Source organism: Osmia bicornis, chromosome 16 (genome assembly GCF_907164935.1).
Source record: "Osmia bicornis bicornis chromosome 16, iOsmBic2.1, whole genome shotgun sequence".
NCBI classification, from domain to species: Eukaryota; Metazoa; Arthropoda; class Insecta; order Hymenoptera; family Megachilidae; genus Osmia; species Osmia bicornis.
The window spans coordinates 1,209,051-1,217,617 of NC_060231.1; the positions used below are offsets into that span (position 1 = coordinate 1,209,051).

Consider the following 8,567-nt stretch of genomic DNA (forward strand, 5'->3'; position numbering starts at 1 on the left):
CGTAGAATAGGTAACGCGGCACGGTACAAACGATTTGTACGGACGCAGAATCGACACCTCGCTTGGATATATGCAACATTAAATGCCCAGAATCGACACCTCGCTTGGATATTTGCAACGTTTAAATGCCCAGAATCGACACCTCGCTTGGATATATGCAACGTTTAAATGCCCAGAATCGACACCTCGCTTGGATATATGCAACGTTTAAATGCCCAGAATCGACACCTCGCTTGGATATATGCAACGTTTGAAACCCGAGTCGACGCCGCAACCGGTTTTCATTTCCAATCCTCCTTTGCTTTTCGCCAACTTTTAACATCAATTTTAGCAAGTAATTATAATTCAAACTATATCGTGTTTGGTATCATTTTAATCAGAAAAATTTCACCAATGCGTTAGTAAAAGTTTCAGTAAAAAAAAGTCAAAAATAAAAAAGTTTTATAGTTGAATTAGTATTAGTCACACCGATACGTTTCGGCTCTTTCCTTTGATCATCGGACCTCTCTCTTTCCACCACTGTCTGTCCTTTTCTACGTTCACGCTTGGCTGCTCGTCGCGTGTAACCCGAGATTCGACACCTCGACTGGATATATGCAACGCCTGGGTCCCAATGTTTGTTGCATATATCCAAGTTTTACTGTACTACGATAGATTCATTAAACCGGTACAATTTAAAATCGGAGACAAAGTATGGTTACTCAAAGAACCTAAACCGGAAAAATTAGAAAAAGATTGATATTTAGGGCCATATGAAATATTAAAAATAGGTGACAACAATAATATAACAATCAATTACAAAGGAAAGCCAAAAACAGTTCATGCGAACAAATTAAGCATTCAGCAGCACAGGAAATAACATAAGCCTTCTTTCTAGGAAAAGAGCCGACAATGAAGTTAATTCTATTAATTTATATCAGCACATTCAAAATTAGCCAAGCAATAATCGGGTTTGATTGCGGCGCAACGAACCCGATCGTATCGACATACTCTTTACTGCACACCGGAGAATGCGACTTCCACCATGCAGACGTTAGCATAACCAACACAACAATACGACTCCTACAATTAGCGGAATTCAGAACGGCTCCAATCATACAATGCAAAATAGAGATCCAACGCACAATCTTCCGATGCGGAATGTTCAGCCACTTAGTACCAGTAGAAAACGCGATACAAGAATACCTTCTAGACATAAGCCATGAAAACTGTAAATCCATACACAACACCGGAATATTTAGATACGATAATTTTCACACAATCGCGAATTTAAAAGTAAACTCAACGAAATCCGTAGAAATAAGTCTAGCAAGAAATGCAATAGAGAGCTCGTGTACAGGAGCGTCCTATTCCGATAGCTACGGAACATGGAATAAAATATACCCCTTAAGGGGGTAGACACGGGTAATGCAGCGAGGTGACATTACCGGCAAAATGGGCCTAAAAAGGGGTTTACGGGAATACACTTTTCGTCCTTATATGAGAAGATTTGGGGCTGGGTGAGGGCTCATTCGAAAGAGGAAGGTCCAATGCAGCGCGGTCTGGTCATGGTTCAACAAAATTGTGTTAATATCTAATAATATGAGTGTCCAAAGTAGAGGAAAAATCGACAAAATACATCCGCAGATTCCAAGTATTTTTTAGGTCACTAAAACAATTCTGTGACTCAAACCGTGATCAGACCGCGCTGCATTGAACCTTCCTCTTTCGAATGAACCCTTATTTATATCAAAATCTTCTCATATAAGGACGAAAAGTGTATTCCCGTAAAAGCATTCCCAAAGACGAGTTCCGCCATTATCTAGATACTACAGAGCAAGTTACGTGACAAATTTAGTTCAGCTAGTAGTTATAAGGTAGCGTCTAAGTAGAAAGGCTGCCGATCTGGAATCGTAGCCAGAATCAAGCGTCAGCTTGATTACGTCACTCGAACTGTGCTGCGAAGGCAAGCGAAAAAGGCAACATCGCCCGAACGCTGAGTGAGACGCACTACAGTCATGCTGTCCTTCTCTCATTCTGCATGTTGAGATTGTCCCTTTTCTCTAATTGTAAGATTTGACTGCCGTCCGCCTGGATTTTTCACAGCGCCCCATAACAAACCTCGCCTCATTCAAACTATATCGTGTTTGGTATCATTTTAATCAGAAAAATTTCACCAATGCGCTCGTAAAAATTTCATTTAAAAAAAGTCAAAAATAAAAAAGTTTTATAATTGAATTAATATTAGTCACACCGATATGTTTCGGCTCTTTCCTTTGATCATTGGACCTCTCGCTCTCTCCTCCACTGTCTGTCCCTTTCTACGTTCACGCTTGGCTGGCCATCGCATATAATCCGAGATTCGACACCTCGGCTGAATACATATATGAATTGTTGCACATATTCAACTTTTACTGTATAGACGCGAGGTCCCTCCATTTATTAGTTCTAATAGTACCGTAGTACTTTTTTATGCAGAATATTTCAAGGAGTTGACACAAGTAAAAAAAAAATGCAATCCATTTAAATAAAAAGTGGATTTGCATTTTTTGAGTGCATCGTTGCATTCACGAAGAAAATGAAATCACAGAAAAATATACATTATCATACCATGACGTATCCTGTATACTTTTATTAATTAAAAAACATTTATTTAAAAAAGTTAATAACTTCGGTAATTATTGAGATTAGGTTACACCTCACCGATTTTGATGAAATTTAAATATGTTGTAAAATTAGACATTTTGAACAACTTTTTTCTATACATATAACCGCCGCTCGGCCTTAGTTTTCGAGATATTTTCGAAAAACTGTCGAAACTAACACACTGAATTCTGGCCAGCCGTGTGCGTCCGTGACAACGTACGCATTAGTGTGAGATCGCCGCTTTTCTACTGTTTTTGCAGGCACCCCCTTAAGGGGGTAGGCCCAGTACGTGACGTCACCGATTCGGGACGTCGGTATTACAGCAAATTTTTCTGCACCGAAATGGTAATACCCATAGATATAGGGCAGGCCGATGAAAACGAGAGGGCGCTTTTGGCTAATTCTATATTCTATTCTGAATGTAAAAGAAATAGTCAGCTGTCGCATTGTACTTGACACAATTTAAACTAAAAGTTTGGTTGATAGTGCAAGTGTAGAAAATTTATTATACTTTTAATTAATTAAAATATGCTTATGCTACAATATGTTACGTTGGAGTGAGGAACTATAAGTGAGAAGGAAAAATAAAAGATTGGAAATCCCAGGAAAACAAAGTTCCTTACGTTACACCTTTTTCCATATAACAATACTAAACGGTTAGGTTAGGGTTAGATTAGTAAATAAACATTGAATGAATATTTAAACAAAAAGGATTAAAATACTGTTCAGTAAAATACAAGCCTTTTTTATTAATAAAATTCTACAGTAGAACATGAACTGCGTACATTTATAAGATAATTGACAGTAATTATTGAAAAAAAAATTTTCTATACAAATTGGTTGAGACGATACCGAATATCTTCAACTATCATGCTGTACACCCTGGTCTGATCTGTAAAAATAAATAAGTTTAATAACAATTACTTTTTGAGTGTATACTACTTTAATCTACAAACTGGTACCTACACTTCCTGATGAATCCACTCGTACTTTCCTATTTCTCACCAAAATTTCTTGCAATGGTGTACAGAGTATATTCTCATTGAACCTACGATGAAAAGTTATAATCAGTTCTAATCAATCTGCATGCAATACATTTGTAAATGTATGTGTTTTACTTATCTTTATGCTTGCATTGGGAAGACCTGGTTCCTTTCCTCCCTTCATAGAACAGGATTTTCACCATTGATACTGGTCACTGAAAATAATTAAAATAAATTCATATATGAAATTCATGATCATTTCCAATTCATCCAACTACTTGTATACCAAAAGTATAAATGTCATACTTACGCTGTCATACATTGTACTCTTCCTGTGAAAAGAAAGGAAACGTAGCTGCAAGTATCAATTATTAGGAGAGTGTGAAGAGACCCACCACCACCCCCGTCATAGACGGTCCTCTTCACTCTCCAAATACTTTCATAGTTACATTCTTTTACGTACTTACATTATTTTGTACTTCTTTGTTTGACAGCTCTCCATATGAGCTGAATGCACTCGTCGGTGCATTAGTGACTGTGGATTGCAATTGCTTGTTTGACAGCTCTCCATATGAGCTGAATGCACTCGTCGGTGCATTAGTGACTGTGGATTGCAATTGCTTGTTTGACAGCTCTCCATATCAGCTGAATGCACTCGTCGGTGCATTAGTCACTTTGAATTGTATTTTCTTGTTTGACAGCTCTCCATATGAGCTGAATGCACTCGTCGGTGCATTAGTGACTTCGGGTTGCACTTTTTTCTTTGACAGCTCTCCATATAAGCTGAATGCACTCGTCGGTGCATTAGTCACTTTGTACTTGTGTACTTGTACATGCTCCTCCTGTTTTTATATACGGTGGTTCTCTAATCGGGTGGTGTTGATTGAATCTACTATCTATGATTTCTGGCAACATGCAGTCCTCATAAATCTTCCTCAGTTTTTCCTCCATCTCTGTTGCCCAGAATGTATCATTTCTTGGCACTTTTATAATTTTCATTCCTTTCGGCGTGCATAAACAGAATAGAGCGCATTGTCTATTCGTTATGTGCAACTGTCCTTGCACTTGATAATAGTAATAATGAATTTTGTTCATTTCATCACCCCGGAGGAGGAACAGGCGGGGGCAAACCCGCCAATTTATTTATATTTAAAAATAAATAAGAATATAAAAAATAAGGTGTTTGTTCTATATTTCTTCAACCCACCCTTCAACATTCCACATCCCAAAACACGATATTAATAAATCAATATTACCAGTATTAGTAAAAATTAATTTCAATGGATGTAAATTAAATTAATAATGTAAATATAAATTAATAAATAATGTATTGACTAATAATAAATATTACAGTAAAAGCGTTACTTTAGTAAATATATACAATTCTTAGCAGTTCATAATAAATGTATACCTAAAATATACATAACCTAACCCTAACCTACAATCGTACGAAAATGGATACATTGCCTGTATCACGCTTTTACTGTGACATATGTATCAAGCAAACGCTTCGGTTTTCCTATTTGTATTGTATTTATTGAAAAAGGATCGTAAGCTCCATACAAGCTCATAGATCCGGAACAGCAATAAGTGGTACATATCATTACAGTAAATTCATATAAAGTCAGTAGAAAAGTCAGAGATGAACAAACTTAATTAAATAGAAATATTGTTCTTTTGTAAGAAGCGCGATATAGTATATAGTTCCTTGAGGTGTGGACCGGCGAGAAAGGTCTCTATGCACCAGGGAGGTTTCGGTTTTCCTATGATTACACGTTGGCAGTCCTCCTGAGTAGGCGCCATCTCCTAACCACTAGCCGAATTAAATTTGTCACGTGACTTGCTCTGTAGTATCCAGATAATGGCGGAATTCGTTTTTGGGAATGCTTTTACGGGAATACACTTTTCGTCCTTATATGAGAAGGTTTTGATCTAAATAAGGGTTCATTCGAAAGAGGAAGGTTCAACGCAGCGCGGTCTGGTCACGGTTTGAGTCACAGAACTGTTTTAGTGACCTAAAAAATACTTGGAATCTGCGGATGTATTTTGTCGATTTTTCCTCTACTTTAGACACTCATATTATTAAATATCAACACAATCTCGTTGAACCATGACCAGACCGCGCTGCATTGGACCTTCCTCTTTCGAATGAGCCCTCACCCAGCCCCAAATCTTCTCATATAAGGACGAAAAGTGTATTCCCGTAAACCCCTTTTTAGGCCCATTTTTGCCGGTAATGTCACCTCGCTGCATTACCCGTGTCTACCCCCTTAAGGTGATGCTAGCGTGGAGCCCGAACTTCGAATTCCGCGTCGGTAAAACAGTCAACGTTTCATCGAAAATTAGGCCGAACAGAAACTGATTTTAACGCCACCTGAATTATCGCATCCAACTAACGGCATGCTATGCTACGTCACTTTTCGCATACACCTAAATGACACACGGATGGTACGATAGCTATATGTATTATGTACGATGAATCGGACCAATTTTTGCGTGTCGCCGGAGAAACCACAGTTTCTCGAGCGAGTTCGGCTCGCCTTTGATGTGGTGGCAGCCGAGAATCGACGCAGCGTACAGGGAAAAAAGCAAGTTTAAATACCCGTATACGTGTGAGACAATACTAACGCAATCAAAATTTAAGATTAAAACCTTTTTATTTTTGACTTTTTTTAAATGAAAATGTTACTAACGTATTTGTGAGATTTTTCTGATAAAAACAAGATCAAACATGACATAATTTGAATTATAATTATTTATTTTCTTATTTATATCTAAATAAGTAAAAATAATGTAAATTATATGGTGTTTGGTCTTATTTTAATCAGAAGAACCTTACAATTACATTGGTAAAAGTTTCATTTAACAAAAATGAAAAATAAAAAAGTTATTGTTGAATTAATATTGTATCACTCAAATGTTTTTTCTCAGGCCCTTTAATTCTCGGACCTCTTTCTCTTTCGGTATTTGTCCTTTTTTACATTCGCCAGCATTGAAGAACTCGCTCCAGCCGTGTTGTTCTTCCAGCATCACATTTTTGTTACCTATTCATCCAATATTTGGGCGTAACGCAAAATCAGGGTCCAGCATAATATCACATTCTATGCTGAAAAAACATACTAACTTCTCTGTCTAAAAAAATTTTAATAACTCTGGCAACATATTTATTTTCGGGGTGCTTTTCATAAGTAATCAGTATTTCACCAAATTGTTCAGAATATCAATTTTTATAACATATAAAAAAATCATTGAAATCGGGAAGGACGTATTTGTTCTTCAGTTTCACTAAAAAAAAGAATAATAATAGCAACAAAAAATAATGATAGTACGTCTTGTGACACATGGGTTGAAAATCGCTATCCTAGTCGATAGAACGATGCGTGAAAAAAAAATGTACGCGTCGGAGTTCATCGCCTCTTCGAGACTCGAACTTCCCATTCTCCACAATACATTGTATCGTCGTCGACGGTTCGGTCGACGCACACATATTCACATATACGAGCTGCGAATGAGCGCGCGGTCGAGCACAGAAAACGAACAAACTGCGCCCTTCAGAAAAAACGAGGAACTAAATTTGTGGTCTGCTTTACCTTTTTGACGTCTTTCGCGAGTGAACAATCAACGAAATCGTAGTTTTCAAATTACTTCTTTCTGGAGACTTGTACATCATCCCTTAGGTACTCGTTTTATTATATCCGCCCCAAAGAATATCAGTCTGGTCCCTATTTGGACAAACTATTGGCAGAAATGTTTATATTACGAATAAATCAATGCAGGTGAGTCCGATCCGCCATTTTCTTGACCGTTGACAGACAGCAATTTCAATATTTTATAAGTTTTTGACGATTTGAATAATATAAGGACCAGACAAATATTCTTTAGAATCTCCTGAACACGTCCCTCAAATTTTTCTTCATTCTGTTTAGAAATGAGGACGTAATTTGAAAACTCGCGTCTAGGGATTTTTCTAGGGACTGTCGGTAAAGTTTTTGACACTCGCATCACCTTAATCATCGAATAAAAATTTTGAAAAAAAATATGATATACAGCTAATGAATACCTACTATTTGCACTTTAATGTGATCAAATATCTTAAATAGTTTCCGAGAAAAAAAATGATAAAGTTTTTGCGTTTTACCCTCATTTCTCCCTTATCAGAGGGGATAGGGGGTTGACATTGCACACAATTGTTGTTTAGGCAAAAAGCATTATGTGGTATAAATATCAACCGAAAGTGTTGCTGGGGCCGATTCACTATGCTTATACGGCTAGACCCTTTCATACTTTTCAATTTTCTATCCTTTTCTCTTTCAATTTTAAATCGTTCGTTAAATAATATTATTTTCCTTTTTCCGCGTCGCGTCATTTTTCGTATATAATTTGCTATCGTTACCGTAACAGTAATACCGTAATAAAAGGCCGATCGCGAACGCGTAGTGCGTGTGCATCAGGTTTTCATCTCTTCTTCGCCTTCCAGATTTCCAGACAACCCAGCGAAAAGCGATTACCAAACGAATACCGTATTATCATATATCATTTAACATCGAGTTTGGTAAGTTATCTATTTCATTTTGTCCAATACGACGAATCTGGATTTAGTGAGGCAAAACGGGCGATCTTGAAACCGCGTGTTCTGGAAGTTTCCCACGAGATCGTTCCGTGCAACATCGCGTTCAAGATATCGAAGGTATTTCGCATTTTTAATAATAATTCCGTTTACGATAACGAGAGGCGGCGCACGAGACCGTTGGTCTTGGAAGTTTTCCCCCTGGGACCGTCTTCCTCTCACTGCGTACTGATTGTTCACCGAAATCGCCGCTCGAATCATCTTAAAATTCTGTCTTACGATACAATAGATTTCAATATTACCTAATTTCACTTATCTTGTCAATATATATATATAACTTTCATTTTTCTGTATTTTCAACAACTCGTACTCACTGTTAACCAAACCATTTT

General features: G+C 37.3%; 1 long non-coding RNA gene across 1 annotated transcript; it reads right to left on the reverse strand.

The window, feature by feature from the left end:
• Positions 1 to 3,395: 3,395 nt before the first annotated feature.
• Positions 3,396 to 4,403, reverse strand: LOC123988575. The gene is made up of 3 exons (XR_006830183.1): positions 3,919 to 4,403; positions 3,592 to 3,823; positions 3,396 to 3,517 (listed from the first exon to the last, which is right to left on the reverse strand). It is a non-coding gene; the product is annotated as an uncharacterized LOC123988575 (long non-coding RNA).
• Between the last annotated feature and the right edge of the window lie 4,164 nt (positions 4,404 to 8,567).